At 40.8% G+C, this 18,919-nt stretch overlaps 1 long non-coding RNA gene across 1 annotated transcript; it reads right to left on the bottom strand.

Annotated features, from left to right (window-relative positions):
* Positions 1-372: 372 nt before the first annotated feature.
* Positions 373-3,474, bottom strand: LOC132534746 (uncharacterized). Its single transcript, XR_009546454.1, has 3 exons — positions 2,934-3,474; positions 2,213-2,316; positions 373-522 (listed from the first exon to the last, which is right to left on the bottom strand). It is a non-coding gene; the product is annotated as an uncharacterized LOC132534746 (long non-coding RNA).
* Positions 3,475-18,919: the final 15,445 nt, after the last annotated feature.

Below are 18,919 nucleotides of genomic sequence, written 5' to 3'. Positions count from 1 at the left end.
GTCACCCTGTCCCAGCACCTGGCTTCTTTTTACCGCATATAAACCCTGCCTTTTTCCTCAATAAATGCACTATTCTCTGCCATAGTGTCCAGAGTCATCACTCTGTGCCCTCATCCTCACCGCAACCTGTTTTTCTCCTCCTCTACAACACCTGTCTGGTGGCCAACGGAGTGGTGGGTATGGGGTAGTCAAGGCAGGCCTTCCAGAGCTTGCCCCACACTCGAAGTGTGAGTTTAGAAGATGTTCAATACACAAGATGTGTTCCAGCAGATCGCTCTCTGTAACTGGGAAGAGAGTCAATTCATGGTGTTACTGGAGGACACGCTGAGAATTAGCTCAGAGAGCACTGCCTAGCAGCTTGTACATGCACAATAAGTTCAGTCAGTTTTATTAACAAAATTAATTCAGTTCAGGTCACTGACATCAGATGGCACTCTTTAAGCAAATGAGGTATGGGTCCCAAATCTCCTGTAGAGTTTAGCTTGTTATGATGCTCATGCCAGAGACATAGAAGTTGACAACCTCAGTAAAACAGAACAGAACAAAACAAAACAAAACAGTAAGAGGGGAGAATTCAAGGACTTAAAGTCATTGTAATACATTTATAGTCCAGATAAGCTTATATTAGTCTTCAATTAATAAATGATTAGACTAGCAAAGTCTCAAATAAAATACCCATAAGGCAGTACCTCCAAGGGGACAGCTAAAATATAATACAGGCTATTGATAATAACTGATGTCCTCCAAGAACTAAAAAGACCTGAGCATAAATCATTTATTAAAATAGTCCACTAATTATTTCTTTTTTGTTAATTTTTGTTATTATCTTTATTTATTTATTGAATAAAGGCAGCCAGAAATCAAGAGGGAAGGGGGTGATAGGGAGAGAGACAGAGAGATGCCTTTAACACTGCTTCTCTTTTTGTGACATGATTTAAAAATGAAGTCAATCTGTGAAAAGCCAAAAAGTACAACACTTTTAAAAAGAAATAATTAGTTTCTTCAAATAAAACTAGATGTTCTTTTCTTATTAATTTATTTATAAAATAAAAAATAGAAAATGTTGACAAAACCATAGGATAAGAGGGGTGCAATTCCACACATTTTCCACTACCAGAGTTCCATATCTCATCCCCTCCATTGGAAGCTCTCCTACTCGTTATCTCTCTGGGAGTATGGACCCAGGATCATATGGGGTGCAGAAGGTGGAAGGTCTGGCTTCTGTAATTGCTTCTCCGCTGGACATGGGTATTGGCAAAACTAGGAGATGTTCTAATCTCAAGCAGTGTCTTCCTTAGCCTGAGCCCATTTTCTTAGGTTTGAAATTGGAGCAACAATGTCTTCCCAAGCTAAACATAACACTTGAGCCTTGCCTGGTGCTCAGCTGTCATCTTGGTTACTATGAACTGGCACAGAGTCTCCTGTTTATCTGAACAGCCAGCCCTTCACTCTCAATCCGCTTCATGATTTTTGTAGGCCTGGAGAACAGCCTTCTCAGTAAATTAGACAGATCCCCTTCAACCCTTGTTTGGGTGACAGGCCTTGGGTTTGGAATCTCACTTCATGAAGACTTTCTTGCTCCAGGTCTGCTCGCTTTTCTGCTGTTCATAGTCCCCCTCTCCCAGTCCACTACTCCTATCCACGGTGTCTAAGTGACTTCGCCACCCCCCTGGGGTTCTGTCTTCTGAAATGCCTGCTGTCAGAGCTATATGCTAAAATAATGGGTATATCAGAAAATCAAGTCCAGGGGTGAGGTGGTTAGAGCATGTGGTTGAGTACATATTATCATATGTGCAGGGAACTGGGTTCAAGTCCCCAGTCCCCACCTGCAGGGGGAAAACTTTGCCAATGGTGAAGCAGTGCTGTAGGTCTCTCTCTCTCTCTCTCCCTTCTCTATCTTTCCCTTCCCTCTCGATTTCTCTCTATCTCTATGAAACAAAGAAATTGTTTCCAGAAGCAGCCATATGCTTTTATTTTATTTTATTTATTAATGAGAAAGATATGAGGAAAGAGAGAAAAAGAGCCAGGCATTATGCTGGTACATGTGGTGCCGAGATTGAACTCAGCACCTCATGCTTGAGAGTCCAGTGCTTTATCCACTGCACACCACTTCCTGGACCACTTTCTTTTTTTCTCTTTTTAAAGAAAGAAAATCAAGTCCAAAGGTTGCCCACCAAATTCTCTTACACAGAGGCAATAGCTTCTACTCTACCTTTGTTCTGCACATTAGTAGAAAACAGGTAAGTGCTTTTCAAAACAGCTCCTTGGAAGGGTTCTTTCTTCCTCAGTTCTATGCCCTTATGTCCACCTCCAAGCCTCATCATAGAAAAAAAAAAAAGAAAAAAGGGAATGATTTATATTGACAACAAAATGCTTTTCATCTCCACTGGAAGCAATGCAGTCACTGTGCCATTAGGGTAAACTACTTTATGCTTCCTGCCCAGCACTCTGAGTCCCATTCAACAGAGGCCCTGCTCCTCCCATTTAGACTCTAAAGCATCCATGGGACTTTGTTTGTGGTCATCTCTTTGCTATGTGGTGCACATTTGAAAATTCTGAGAAAATACATACAGCCTAACACTTTCCAGGTTAATCATCTTTAGGGAGCAGTTTCATGATATTAAGTGCAATCACACTATTGTCCATTAATCCCCAATGTCTTCAATTGGGGGGTGTGTGTGTGTGTGTGTGTGCATGTGTGTGTGTGTTTAAAGGTTATCATATGTATGAAAGACCAGAGCATTGTTTCTTCATTTATGAGGTTTCCTTCCTTCCTTGCTTGCTTGCTTACATCAGAACACTGCTCAGTTCTGGCTTACTGCAGTGTTGGAGGACTGAACCTGGGGTCTCAGAGCTCAGGCATGACAGTCTTACATAATCACTATCTGGCCTCTAATTTTTTGTTTTTTTAATTAGGGGGATTAATGGCTTACCTCAAATACAGTTGTTGACACCTGTGTAAAATTTCTCAATTTTCTGCAAAAGTCTCATTCGTAGGCAGGGTCCTTCTCCATCATCAGGCACCAGGACCTCCACTCTGTTTTTTCTCCATCCTGTGTGTGCTTTTGGATGAGAGAGATCAAGCTAGTAGGGCACTGTACCACCATACATGGTGTCAGGAATTGCATGCATACAAGTTCCACAGTCTATCCTGAGTTGCCTTCCTGACCCCTGTTTTTTTTTTTTTTTTTTTTGCCTCCAGGGTTATTGCTGGGGCTCAATGCCAGCACTATGAATTCACTGCTCCTGGCAGCCATTTTTTCCCATTTTATTGGATAGAATGGAGAGAAATTGAGAGTGGAGGGGAAGACACACACACACACACACACAGAGAGAGAGGAAGAGAGAAAGAAAGAGAGACCTGAAGACCTGCTTCACCACTTGTAAAGAGACCCCTCTGCAGAGGGGGAGCCAGGGCTCAAACTGGGATCCTTGCATGAATCCTTGTGTTTCAACTATGTGTGCTTAACCAGGTGTACCACTGCCCAGCCCCTTCCTGTTGTGTTTTTATTAAAAAGGAGATCATGTGGGTTCATGGTCCTATGACTTTCAACACTCCTTAAAGTCTTCTTTAGAGAAGAGAGTCCTCTAACATCCACATGTTTGGTGTCATCTGCCATTCATCCACTTCTCTGCCTTTGTCAAACTGTGAACACAGAGAGACGTGAGGCAACTCCATACGAACCAGTTGACAATCAGCTAAGAAACAAAGCCTTGTCCCACCACCATTTCCAGATTCCTTTTTTTAAACAGTACAGTTATCAGGGTAGGAGGAAGTTAAACTCTCTCACCATGCATCTTTTCTTTTTTATTTATTTATTTATTTATTTAAGAAAGGAGACAACACAACCATAGGATAGGAGGGGTACAACTCCACACAATTCCCACCACCCGGTCTCCATATCCCACCCCCTCCCCTGAGCTTTCCCATTCTCTATCCCTCTGGGAGTAGGGACCCAAGGTCATTGTGGGTTGCAGAAGGTGGAAGGTCTGGCTTCTGCAATTGCTTCCCCACTGAACATGGGTGTTGACTGGTCGATCCATACTCATAGTCTGCCTCTCTCTTTCCCTAGTAGGGTGGGTCTCATTTAATCTTTGAAAGGGGGCCCAAAGTATTAAATGGAGGAAGGAAGCTCTCTTCAATAAATGGTGCTGGAAAAACTGGGTTGTAACATGCAGAAGAATGAAATTGAACCACTTTATCTCACCAGAAACAAAAATCAACTCCAAATGGATCAAGGACCTGGATGTTAGACCAGAAACTATCAAATACTTAGAGGAAAACATTGGTGGAACACTTTCCCACCTAAACCTCAAGGACATCTTTGATGAAACAAACCCAATTGCAAGGAAGACTAAAGCAGAAACAAACCAATGGGACTACATCAAATTGAAAAGCTTCTGCACAGCCAAAGAAACTATCACACAAACAAAGAGACCCCTTGTTGGTATGCTTCTAAGACCCCTTCTGTTTCATTGGTTTAATCCCCCCTGCTTAACACTGTATTCTATTTACATAACCACTGTTAACTAAGCACTACCCTACCTGCAGGGCATTGGTTTAATCCCCACTGGTTCATGATGTGTTTTTGCTCCGCCCCCTCTCGTAGTACACCCTGATTTGCACCAGTCACTTTTTGCTCCACCCTCTCTATGTCACATCCTGTTCCCACCCTACTTGGCTAGTATATATAAGGACAGGATTGTGATTAGTTTTTAGTTTAGCTTAGCTTGGCTTAGATTGTGCTGTGTTCTGCATGAATAAAGAGATACTGCATACAGCTCAGCCATGAGTCTCTGGTCGTCTGTCTCCACCCTCGAAGCTAGTACGGCAACCCCTCACAGAATGGGAGAAGATCTTCACATGCCATACATCAGACAAGAGACTAATCACCAAAATATACAAAGAGCTCAGCAAACTTAGCACCACAAAAGCAAATGACCCCATTCAAAAATGCGCAGAGGATATGAATAAGACATTCACTTCAGAGGAGATCCAAAAGGCTAACAAACATGAAAAACTGCTCCAGGTCGCTGATTATCAGAGAAATGCAAATAAAGACAACATTGAGATACCACCTCACTCCTGTGAGAATGGCATACATCAAAAAGGACAGCAGCAACAATGCTGGAGAGGCTGTGGGGATAGAGGAACCCTTCTGCACTGCTGGTGGGAATGTAAATTGGTTCAGCCTCTCTGGAGAGCAGTCTGGAGAACTCTCACAAGGCTAGACATAGACTTTCCATATAACCCAGTAATTCCTCTCCTGGGGATATACCCCAAGGATTCCGTAATGCCCAATCAAAAAGATATGTGTACACCTATGTTCATAGCAGCACAATTCATAATAGCTAAAACCTGGAAGCAACCCAGGTGCCCAACAACAGATGAGTGGCTGAGAAAGCTGTGGTATATATACACAATGGAATACTATACAGCTATTAAGAACAATGAACCTACCTTATCTGACCCATCTTGGATGGAGCTAGAAGGAATTATGTTAAGTGAGCTAAGTTAGAAAGAAAGATGAGTATGGGATGATCCCACTCATCAACAGAAGTTGAGAAAGAAGAACAGAAAGGGAAACTAAAAGCAGGATCTCATTAAATAGAGAGTAGGGCACCAAAGTAAAAACCCTGTGGGGAGGGGGAGGGTGGACCATGCAGCTTTTCAAATCAGTACCCATTTCAAGCCCACTTCAAATCCATACCGAAACCAGGAACCTATGAACTGACTCCCAGGGACAACCTTCCTCTCCCCTCAGGAGGCTGACTAAGGAGAAGGTTTTGGAGGAGAAGGTATACCTGATGTCCAGCAAACTGTGACAGACTTACCTTTCATTCATCTGTGGGGGTTTTGCTGCCGTTTCAAAGGGATCCTGCCTCAAGCCTTGAAAGTTGAGCTGTTGTGGCCTCCTTCACGGAGATACTTTTAAAATCTCCTTGGTGACCATTCCTTGGAAAGGCTGGTGTGAGGGTAAGGATGACCAGAGAACATGATCCTTCGAAGTCTCTTCCAGATGTGGCGGGCTGGGTGCCCGCCAGTGATAGATACTTGGCACGGAGAGAGGAAGAAATAGAGCTGGGCCAGACCCTGGACACTGAGTCTTGCTGAAACCAGCAACTTTCGCTTCTTGGGCGACTTGCCCATTGTTTAAGCAACTGCTAATTGGAAACACTTGGAGTTGGCACCATCTGTTGTCCAGTGAGTGGGGGGAAAAAAAAGATGAAACTAAGAGTGGTATTGGAGTTGCCCTTGAGTAGTGTGTCAGTGGTTTACAGGCTTTGCGAAAGGAATAATGGCTGTGTGCAGGGCTGAGGCAGAGGCTTGGTAAACTCCTCCCGAAGGCAGCAGATTACAGGATTTCTCCTCTCCTCCAGCTATGGAGAAGCCCAAGTGAAATCAGCTGCTTTTGATACACTTGCTTGTATAGCTTCATACCGGGTCTGGGAACAATCCTAAAAATCCCCTTCCTTAGTGTAAATCTCTGGCTATTGATTTGTGACTTATTTTTCTATCCAGGACAGTAGAAATACCTCTCTCCCCACACACACCAGCTGGCTTCCACATGGGAGTCATCCCTTGTCTAGACTGCAGGGGGCTTTCTGGCCTCCTGTCCCATGGACTGTCCTGAATCCTATGCACCCCCACTCCCTGCATCCCATCCTCCATAATCACTAAAAGCCAAATAAAAATAAAATAAAGAAAGAATTTGTTAACAGCAAAAGGTATGTCTGTTTCCATTTTAAGTCATATATTGTAGGCAAGGATACCTTCTTTTTTCTGAGTGTTCTGATACATTTTTTTTATCATTTTATTAGAGGAAAAGTAACTTTACAGGAGAGTTGTTGACACAGGGTATAACATCTTACTTCCCTGTGTCTATACACCACTCCCACCACCAGCCCAAATTCTTCTTCACCACCAAGCACTGATACTCAACCCCTCTCCCCCATCACACCCTGGCCCAGAGTCCTTTGCTTTGCAGAAATATACCCCATCCACTGATTTTCACTCACTGTCCCCTTTTCTTGCCTTTCTTCTTTGGTACCACCTATACATCAGAAAATCCAGCATCCATCCTTTTCTTTCTGACTCATCTCAGTGATTCCTTCAAGTTCCATATACAGCTGAGTAGTACTCTGTTGTGTATATATACCATACCTTTTTCTGAGAGAGAGAGAGACAGAGACAGAGAGAGACACCACAGGACCAAAGCTTCCTTCAATGCTGTGGGGCCAGGCTGGCACCTGGGTCATGCACATGGCAAAGCAGTGCACTATTCAAATAAACTATTTTGCCAGCCCTAACCCACAGCTTGCTTAACCACTCATCTGTTGTTGTCTGAGAACATCTGAACTGCTTCTAGGTTTGGGCTATTACCAACTGCACTACTAGGACCAAAGATGTACACAGGTATCTTTGGCTAGGTGTTTCTGTTTTCTTAGGGTAGATCCCTAAGAGGAGCTGCTGGATCATAGGATAGATCCACTTACAGTGTTCTGAGGAAACTCCAGACTTTTCTACAGGAGATGGACCAGTTTACCTTCCTACCGACAGTGTAGAGGGTCCCCTCTCCCATCCCTCCCTACACATTCTTGCCAGCACCTGTTTCTGTACCTTATACCTAGGACACTGTCACTGATATAAATGGTAGCTCTCTATTGTGGGCAAGGATACTCTTCTCAGAGGGCGGGTAACAAACAGGCAGAATGTGGTATATATATCACTTATCCTGGGGACCCTGAGCCCAAGTGAGCAACAAGCCAAGAAACCATTTGTGAGACACTCTGAATTTTTAGGACCCATTTATTTCAATTTATTTCAATTATTTCTCCTCTTAGTTCCCCACAAAGGAAGCTCTTTTTCTTGTCGGAGAGTAGTGATCTGCCGTCAAAGCCAGACATGTTTCTATGTTTTTTGTTTTTGTCTCTATGATTTACTCTCTGCTCCTAGGATCACCGGGGACAAAGAGACAATGAAACATGGGCTGAGAGTTCAGGAAAAGCTGCACAGTAAGCTTCATGGCTGCTGTCAGTGGTGGCTCCCTGGGAGACAAACAGGGCCAAGTCCAGCCCAGGAGTGTGATTACACCATTATTCTAAGAGGATACAAAGTATTTGGGAAGGCAAGCCAAAAGAGGGGCTCTGTAACTGGGAACGTTGGACTTGACAATCAGAAAATTAACCCTAAGGCCAGTGGTGGTACATCCCCTCAAGCACACATATTACTGTGCACAAGCACCCAGGTTCAAGCCCCAGTTTCCCACTAGTGGGGGATGGGAGTGGGTGGGTGAGGAGAAGCTTCATGAGTGGTGAAGCAGTGCTCCAGGTGTCTCTTTTTATTTCTGTCCCTCTCTCCCCTGCCTTCTCTGTCTCTGTAAGAAAAAGAAAGAAAAATTGCCATCAGGAATAGTGCAATCATCATGCTGATACTGACCACAAATGAGAACCTTGGTGGCAAAAAAAAAAAAAAAAAAAAAAGAAAGGAAGAAGACAAGAAACTGTTACCTCACACTCATCACAGAAGCAACAGGCTCTTTTGCTTGAAATTCAAACGTGTGTATTGAAAGCACATGCAGCTGTGGGCAGAGGAGTTCACCCTGAAGTGTGAAGCACTTACAGAATCCTGCTTGCTCTGCTGCATCCTCTCTCTGCAACTGGAAAGAGAAGAAAAATCAAAGGACCTATTTTTTTCTCCACTGCTCTTGAATCCTAAAGATATGTAGCCACTGTTTGGAGGAGGAAAACCTCTCTCTCTCTCTCTCTCTCTCTCTCTCTCTCTTTCTCTCTCTCTCTCTCTCCCTCTTGCCTCAAGGGTTATTGCTAGGGCTCGGTGTCTGCACTACAAATCCACTGCTCCTGGAGGCCATTATTTCCCATTTTGTTGCCCTTGTTGTTGTCATTATTGTTATTATTGCCACTGATGTTGTTGTTGGATAAAACAGAGAGAAAATGAGAGAGTACAAGAGACAGGGGGAAAGAAAGACACCTGCAGACCTACTTCACCACCATGAAGCAATGCCCCCTGCAGATTGGGAGCCTGGGTGCTTTGCGCCACGTGCGCTTAACCCGCTGCACTACCGTCCTACCCGCAGAAACCTTCTCTCTAGAAGACAAATTTATTTTCTTAAGCTGGAAGTTAAAGTTTGAACTCTGATGACGCCACATTTTTAAACACCCTGTGTAATACAGAGTGTCATCGTATTTTCTTCAATTAAAAATCGTTGCTGCAACCAGTTATATAAAAACTTTATATTTTTCCAGCTTTGTTTCAATTTTTAAACTCTAGATTCCTTTTATATTTTAATTTTTTTCCCTCCAGGTTTATCACTGGGACTTGGTGCCAGCACTATGAATCCAGTGCTCCAGGTGGTCATTTCCATTTTTGTTTCCTTTTCATTTGCTAGGACAGAGAGAAATTGAAAGGGGAGGGGAGATTAGGTAGATAGATAGGCAGATAGGCAGATAGATAGATAGATAGATAGATAGATAAATAGATAGATGGATAGATGGATGGATGATAGACTTGTAGACCTGCTTCACCACTTGCAAAATGTTCCCTCTGCAGGTGGGAGCAGGGCTCATACCTAGGACATTGAGTATAATAATATGTACATTGCTTCAATCCTCTTCACTTTATGTAAATGCTATCATATGAGAAAGGTTGCTCTGTGCTATATTTTAAAGATATCCATACTACTACAATAATAAGCTTATTCCCTTTCATTACTGAATAGCAAGTGCTAGGGATATATAACAAACATTTATCAACACTCCTTTTAAAGGACAATTATCTCCAAGGCTTGCTTTTTTTTAACAGTCCTGCAATAAGCATTGTTATATATGTGTTCGTATATGCATAAGGGAGATTGTCTCAAGTATTAATCTAGAAATAGGATGAACTAGATTGTCAGAAGGAAAATCTCCAATTTTATTTAGTATTGCCAAATTTCCCCCCAAATGACTAGGAAAGTCTCCAGGTGTTTCAAATGAGAACAACCGTTGACCTGAAACCAACTGTTCCTTGTTCCGCATAAACATCCCCACCTGTACCCACCCTGTGCTAACTATAAAAAGCTGAGATGAGAAATGTTCGGGGTCACAAGACATCCCCTGCATGGAGGCTCTTGGGACCCAAGCTTAAGCTTGCTAATAAAGGCTCTTGCATGTGACTCTGGGCTTCCTTGGGTGCGATCGGGACCCGAACTTCCGGGCATAACATTAAGATTCCTTTTTTGTACATTACCTTATCTACTTTCCATTCAGCTATCACTTTCTTATAATGTCATATTAATGTTTCACTAACATACCACTTTTTAGGTTTGGGGACCTTTTATGTCTTTGATTATATGGTTTCTTTATCTCAGTTCTTGCTCTTAGTTTTAACGCAATAATATTTATTGATTTGGGGGGTGTGTGTTTTATGTATGTCTAGTAAAATTTTCATAATTGTAAGGTCATATAGTCTAGACTTTATTTGAATATTGTGTATGTGAGAGTCTCACACAGGTAGATAGCAAAATGGTTATGCAAAGAGACTCTCATGCCTGAGGCTCCAAAGTCCCAAGTTTAGTTCCCCGCACCACTGTAAGCCAGAGCTGAGCAATGCTCTGGTAAAACAAATAAACAAAACAAACAAAAAAAACAAACAAAAAACTCTCAGTTTCATTTCCATACACATAACTTATTAATTCATCACCATTTAATAGGACTATCCCCCTCCTCCTCATTTATTAAACCACCTTCATTTCAAGTTGTGGGCATTTGCTTATTGTCTATTCTACCTCTTTATAGCTGGTAGAAAAGTGACCCCTCCCCTTCTTCATACTATTTTTTTCATCAGTACTGTCTCCATTATTCTTTGGTCACACCTTTACTATGGACATTTTTCAGTAGCTTTGTCCAATTCTGCAAAAATGCGCATTGTCCCTTTTGTTAAACTGTTGATAAATTAATTCATAATTATCATCTTCAAATTTGTGATCGATCCATTCACGACATTCATTCATTTAACTAGATCTTTTATTTCTTGCAATAACACACATTTTAAAAATTCTCCATAAGGCCTTCAAAATGTCAGATTTATTCTTATGTATCTTCCAGTCTTCACAGTCTTATGTATCTTCCACAGTGAATGAGATATTATTTTACATATGCCAGATGACTGGTGAGGCACAGAAAAAGGATGCTGATTTGATATTCACATACTTTCTAACATCACATTTGTTATGATAATTTATATTTAGAATCTGTGTGTAGTGGTCTGGGTGGTGGCACAGTGGCTAAGGCACTAGACTCTCAAGCATGTGGTCCTGAGTTTGATCCCCAGCAGCACCTGTACCAGATTGATGTCTGGTTCTTTCTCTCCTCCTATATTTCTAGTAAATAAATAAAATCTTTAAAAACAATAATAAAAAAAAGAATCTGTGTGTAGAGAATGGTACTATCTGTAGGTAAAAGCTATTCTGTCTCTTTTCAGATTGGTGCTTTTATTTATTTTTCTGGCCCTGTTGTATTACATACATCCCACTGCTACATTTAAAATAACAGTGAAGGGCCAGCAAAATAGCTCACTTGGATAGTGCGCTGCTCTGCCATGTATGTGATCCAGGTTCAAGCCTGGCCCCCAACACACTGGAGGAAGTTTCAGAGCTGTGTTCTCTTTCATTTTCTTTCTCTCTCTGCCTCTTCTCTGTCACTGTCTGAAAAAGTTGTCCCAGAGCAGTGAAGCCCCGGTGATAATCAATAACAACAAGAACAAGATGAAAAAATAATAAAACAGTGAAAGATGTTCACTTCAAAATCAGGCCTTATAATGAGATTCAATGGCGGTATCACAATAGTAGGTTGTTGAAGAATAATCCTGAGACAAAGGAAGATGACTTCATTTCTCTTCACAAGATTGAATAGTATTCACAAGACCTCAGATTCTCAAGGTCTCCAGCTCCAGCTTACTGATAAAGTTCAAGGGACTCAGCAACCTTGTCTTTGTTAATCCATTAGTGGACAGAATGAACTCAGACTAGTCCTGGTTGCCACATAACATAGAAACTTTCTAGCATTTTCCTGGAGACCCAGTTTAGCAGTGCTGACTTCTTGGAGTAGATCAGGTTCAAACCAGCTCTGAATTTTTCTTTGCACGTAGACTCACTTTTTATTCAACATTCTCAGTGCACATGCCCTGAAATAGCATGAATCCACTCTTAGAGTTAAACTTTTTTTATGTCCAACTTTGATAGATGTTTTCAGGGCAATGGTTGTCTTGTTTATGGACATGTCACTTTTATCTTTGCTTATGATGGCTTACCTCTTGTTGCTATTTGATTGCAGTAAGGACTGAAACCATGTCTTTCAGAGCCACTTTTCAAGAAATAGCATGTTTCATTTTTACATAATGTACTTTATATGTAACACAGGTGAAAAGCCAATAGGTTATACCTACTATATGTCTGTAAAGCTACACCTGAATTACAAATTGCCAGAGTGTATAGATCTCAATACAAGGAAAAACACCCGCCCTATTGCTTTGTGATCTATGTGACATTTATTGAAAATAATCTGCACAGACAGAAATGGGATTTTTTTAATGTAAAGAATTTTGATTTTATTTGTGCGAAATATTATGGAAATCATACCAGAAACCCTTGTCCATAAAACCTTTTAAGTTTACCTTTTTATTTATTGATTTAATATTGGTTATAAAATTTCAAGATAGCAGGAGAACAATTCCACACCATTCTAACTACCAGAGACTTATGTCACCATCCCCCTCGTTGGAAATTGCAATGGTTCTCCCATGGTCAGAGAAATGGATTGAATGTTATTTCTATAAAAATATGCCTATCTATCTGCCCATTTTTCCCCCCATGGTCCTGCCTTCTCTTCCTAAGTCACATAAACCTATTACTACTTTTTTTTTTTTAATTTCTTTTTTTGGCTCCCAGGGTTATCACTGGGGCTCAGTGCCTGCACTATGAATCTACTACTCCTGGAGGCTATTTTTTCCCTTTTTTTGCTCTTGTTGTTATTATCATTGTTGTTGGACAGGACAGAGAGAAATGGGGAGCGGAGGGGAAGACAGAGAGGGGGGAGAGAAGGATAGGCACCTGCAGACCTGTTTCACTGCTTGTGAAGCAACCTCCCTACAGGTGAGGAGCCCCGGGCTCCAACCGGGATGCTCCAACCAGGATCCTTACACCCATCGGTGGCTTTGTGCCATGTGCGCTTAACCCACTACAATAACGCCCAGCCCCCACCTACTACTACTTTTAAATGTCTTTCCTTTGTTCCTCTTCTTTCTCTGGGTTCTGACTGAACTGGAGTTCAGAACCCTCTGGTCATCTTCCCCTAACATTTCTCCCCCTCTGGGAGAATGGACCAGAATTCTTTTTGAAGTACTGAAGGTGGGAATTCTTGCTTCTATAATTGCTTTTCTGCTGCACATGAGTGTTGGCAGGTTGATCCATACCCCCAGACTGAGAACAGGACTTTTAAAAGCAGGATCAATATAAGATATAAACTTATCATTAAAATGAAACATAGACATTCTTTCTTTTTCTTTTTTCCCTTTTTCTTTCTTTCTTTCTTTTCTTTCTTTTTTTTTTTTTGAGCTAGAGTCTGGAGCATATGTACTTTGAACATTCCCAGATAATGTTTTGAGTGTATCATGCACAAGGCAAGACAGATACCCTCTCTGTTGAGCTATTCAGTTGCTTCTAGACTTTGTTGTTTTGAAAGTCAGTTATTTAACTGTTAGAGAGGTTGTGGGGGAAAAGGAACTTTTCTATATTGCTCTGGGGTGGGTTGGACATGTAAGTTGGTCCAACTATGGGAAACAGTCAGGAGATTCATCAGAACTGTAATCTCTCTCCTGGGGATTTACTCAGGGGAAACAAAAACACCTATCCGGGAAACCCTATACACACCAATGTTCATAGCAGCAGTTTGTAACAGCTGAAACTTGGAAGCAACCTAGCTGCCCAATGACAGGTGAATGACTAAGGTACCTGTGGTACATACACACAGTGGGGTACTAAGCAGCTGTTAGAAGTGATGAGGTCGAAAAAAATGAGGGGGGGTTCCTGGAAGATGGTGGACTGAGAAGCTGCTATTGGCTTGAGCTCTGACCACATCTCCTGGAAATGGTAGGATTTTCTGCCTTTAGTAGGCCAGCCAATAAGGGGTCCTAGTGGTGACACCAAGGAGGTGACTATAACTTAATTTGGGTTAAGAATTAGAGTAGGAAAAAAGGGGGAAAATTTTTTTTTCCTTTTAATTTTTAAGCATACCTCCTTCCCCCCCACCCCCATAACCAGTCCCTGGGGACCAGCTCCTAGCAGGCTCCCCTGCTAGGAGCTCCTTTTCTTTACCAAATTCCTGTCCCACCAGGGAGTATCATTCATTCTAAGTCTATACCCTTCTGAAACCTCTGGCCTTTTTTCTTTCTAAGTAGCCAAACCCTCCCACCTCACCCCGCATAGCTAATTAAATAATTAAAAATAAATACATTAAAAAAAAACCTTTCCTTTCACTGCTCTTTTAGGACTGTTCTTTTTCTTATCTTTTTCTTTTTTCTCTCTCTCTCTCTCTTTTTTTCTCATTCTTGTCATCCTTTCTTCCTTAATCCTACAGTTTCCAAAGTCACAGCCCCCAGCCCCCACACCACCAAACAGTGTGCTTTTTTGAATTCACTGATACACATTTGGAAATTTCCTTTCACTGCTATTTAATTACAGCTCTTTTTCTTATCTTTTCCCTTTTCTCTCTCGTCTCTCTCTTTTTTTTTTATCTTGTCATACACTTTTTCCTTCTTCTTTCCCTTTCTGAATTTGTGAATTATTTTGGGGGAAGAAATCTGACTCAGAGTGGACTTTCTATGTGTGTATCTCTGCTCTAGTTCCCTTTCCCCTCTTGTTACCCCTAGAATACACAGTGGATAGTAGATTTGCATAACTGTCTATTCTTGCTATCCTTTCTTTCTTTTCTCTTTCTTCTTCACTGGGATTTGGTTACTATTTATTCACGGACTGGAGAAATTGTTTGGCTAACTGGTAACAATTAAACTGCTTCAATACTTGCTTCAGTTGCTACTGTAATTCCTGAGGTTGGTGAGTGCAATTGTCATATAGGTATTTAGTACAGTGTTACTTGTACTCAAGACACAACAACTGAGGAACAACAGAGCATAAAAAAAAACACATAAAAAAATGGGTAGATCAAAAACAAATAAAACTGCTACCCCAATGAATGAAGACAAGAGCCCAGAAGAAACTACAAATCAGCCAGAAGTAACCATAGATAAGAAAAGTATGCAAGCAATAATAAACTTATTAATCACAGAAATGAAAACAACATTGGAGGAAAGGAATGGCAGTATTAGGGAAACAACAGTTGAGACCCCCAAGGAAAATACTGATTTTCTTGAGGCAATTAGAGAATTGAAAGCTAAAATAGCTGTAATGAAGAAAGAAGCTGAGGCAAGGGAAAGCAGACTAACAGAAGCAGAAAACAGAATTAGTCAGAGGATGAGTTAGAGAAAAAAAGAAAGAGGTGAAAGAGCTTAAAAAGAGATTGAGAGACACTGAAAACAACAACAGAGACATATGGGATGATCTCAAAAGAAGTAACATTCGTATAATTGGCCTGCCAGAGGAAGGAAGAGAGGAAGGGGAAGCAAACATTCTAGAGGAAATAATACAAGAAAACTTCCCAGACCTGAATAACAGAAAGGACATCAAGATTCAAGAGGCCCAGAGAGTACCAAACAGAATCAAACAAGACCTGAAGACACCAAGACACATCATAGTCACAATGAGAAGAAGTAAGGATAAAGAAAGGATCCTAAAGGCTGCAAGAGAGAAACAAAAAGTCACATACAAGGGAAAACCCATAAGATTATCTGCAGTCTTCTCCACTCAAACTTTAAAAGCCAGAAGGGAATGGCAAGATATCTATCAAGCCCTGAATGAAAAAGGGTTTCAACCAAGGATAATATATCCTGCTAGACTTTCATTCAAACTAGATGAAGGGATCAAAACCTTCTTAGACAAACAACAGTTAAAGGAGGCAACCATCACCAAGCCGGCCCTGAAAGAGGTTCTAAAAGACCTCTTATAAACAAGAACATCACTATAATACTTGCAATATATCAGAGCAAACAAAAAATTTTTTTTTGAACAATGGCACTACAATACATTAAATCCATAATATCAATAAACGTCAATGGCTTAACTCACCCATCAAAAGGCACAGGGTGGGGGGATGGATCAGAAAACATAACCCAACCATATGCTGCTTGCAACGATCCCATCTGTCACAACAAGATAAACACAGACTTAAAGTGAAAGGATGGAAAACTATCATACAGCCTAACGGACCACAAAAAAGGGGAGGAACAGCCATTCTCATCTCAGACACGATAGATTTTAAATTAAATAAAGTAATAAAAGATAGGCAAGGACATTACATAATGATTAGAGGATCAATCAGCCAAGAAGACTTAACAATTACTAACATCTATGCACCCAATGAGGGACCATCTAAATACATTAAGCACCTACTGATAGAATTTCAAAAATACATCAATAGTAATACAATAATAGTGGGAGACTTCAATACCCCACACACTTAGACAGATCAACAAAGCAGAGAACCAATAAAGATACAAGAGAACTGAATGAAGAGATTGACAGACTAGACCTCTTGGACATTTTCAGAGTCCTTCACCCCAAAAAACTGGAATACACCTTCTTTTCAAATCCACATAACAGATACTCCAGGATAGACCACGTTAGGCCACAAAGGGTTTGCATTGGATCGACCTTCTCGTGGTGCATCCCGTGAGTACCCATTCATTGGGGAAACTGACGATCCTTCCTAGCCGACTGAATCCACATGGATCCCAGTCACTTTCAAAGCCAGCAACAAGCAGCTCCTGACAGCTTTCAACCTGACCTGTTGACTGGCTACGGAAGAAGGGCAAACGCTAGAAGAAGAAGGCCACAAAGACAGCATCAATAAATTCAAGAGCATTGAAATCATCCCAAGTATCTTCTCAGACCACAGTGGAATAAAACTAACATTTAACAACAAACAGAAAATTATTAAAAGTCACAGAATTTGGAAACTAAACAACATACTCCTTAAGAACCACTGGGTCAGAGACTCACTCAAGCAGGAAATTCAAATGTTCCTGGAAACAAATGAAAATGAAGACACAACTTATCAAAATATTTGGGACACAGCTAAAGCAGTACTGAGAGGGAAACTTATAGCCATACAATCACATATTAAACACCAAGGAGAAGCTCAAATGAACGACCTTACTGCACACCTCAAGACCTTAGAGGAAGAGGAACTAAGGAACCCTAAAGCAACCAGAAAGACAGAAATCACTAAAGTTAGAGCAGAAATAAACAACACTGAAAATAAAAGAACCATACAAAAGATCAATGAAGCCAAATTGGTTCTTTGAAAGATTAAACAAAATTGACAAACCCCTAGCCAGACTCACCAAACAAAAAAGAGAGAAGACTCAAATTAATAGAACTGTAAACGATGGAGGAGATATCACAACTGACACCACAGAAATCCAGAGAATCCTGCGAAACTTCTATAAAGAACTATACACAACCAAGCTAGAGAATCTGGAAGAAATGGAACAATTCCTAGAAGCATATGCCCTTCCAAAACTGAACCAAGAAGAACTACAAAATCTAAATGCATCAATCACAGACAAAGAAATTGAAACCGTTATTAAGAATCTCCCCAACAACAAAAGTCCTGGACCAGATGGTTTCACAAACGAATTCTACAAAACTTTCAGGAAACAGTTAGTACCCATACTTCTTAAGCTTTTCCATTAGATTGAAGAAACAGGAATACTCCCTTCCACCTTCTATAAAGCCAACATCATCCTGATACCAAAAGCTGATAGGGACAGAACAAAAAAGGAAAACTACAGACCAATATCTCTGATGAACATAGATGCCAAAATATTAAACAAGATCTTGGCCAACCGGATACAGCAACATATCAAAAAGATTGTTCATCACGACCAAGTGGGATTCATCCCAGGAATGCAAGGCTGGTTCAACATCCGTAAGTCAATCAATGTCATTCACCACATCAATAAAAGCAAAGCCAAAAACCACATGATTATCTCAATAGATGAAGAGAAAGCCTTTGACAAAATCCAACACCCATTCATGCTCAAAACTCTCCAAAATAGGGAATAGCGGGAAATTACTCAAGATAGTGGAGTCTATATATAGCAAACCTACAGCCAACATCATACTCAATGAACAGAAGCTGAAAGCATTCCCCCTCAGATCGGGGACTAGACAGGGTTGTCCACTGTCACCGTTACTCTTCAACATAGTATTGGAAGTTCTTGTCATAGCAATCAGGCAAGAGAAAGGAATCAAAGGAATACAGATTGGAAGGGAAGAAGTCAAGCTCTCACTATTTGCAGATGATATGATAGTATACATAGAAAAACCTAAAGAATCCAGCAGAAAATTACTGGAAGTTATTAGGCAATATAGCAAGGTATCAGGCTACAAAATCAATGTACAAAAATCAGTGGCATTTCTTTATGCAAACACTAAATCTGAAGAAGAAGACATCCAGAAATCACTCCCCTTTACTGTTTCAGCAAAATCAATCAAATACCTAGGAATAAAGTTGACCAAAGAAGTGAAAGACTTGTATGCTGAAAACTATGAGTCGCTACTCAAGGAAATAGAAACTGATACCAAGAAATGGAAAGATATCCCATGCTCATGGATTAGAAGAATAAATATCATCAAAATGAATATTCTCCCCAGAGCCATATACAAATTTAATGCAATACTCATCAAAGTTCCACCCAGCTTCTTTAAGAGAATAGAACAAACACTACAATCATTTATCTGGA

Source organism: Erinaceus europaeus, chromosome 19 (assembly GCF_950295315.1).
Source record: "Erinaceus europaeus chromosome 19, mEriEur2.1, whole genome shotgun sequence".
Lineage (NCBI taxonomy): Eukaryota > Metazoa > Chordata > Mammalia > Eulipotyphla > Erinaceidae > Erinaceus > Erinaceus europaeus.
This window is presented reverse-complemented; position numbering and strand designations above follow the sequence as displayed.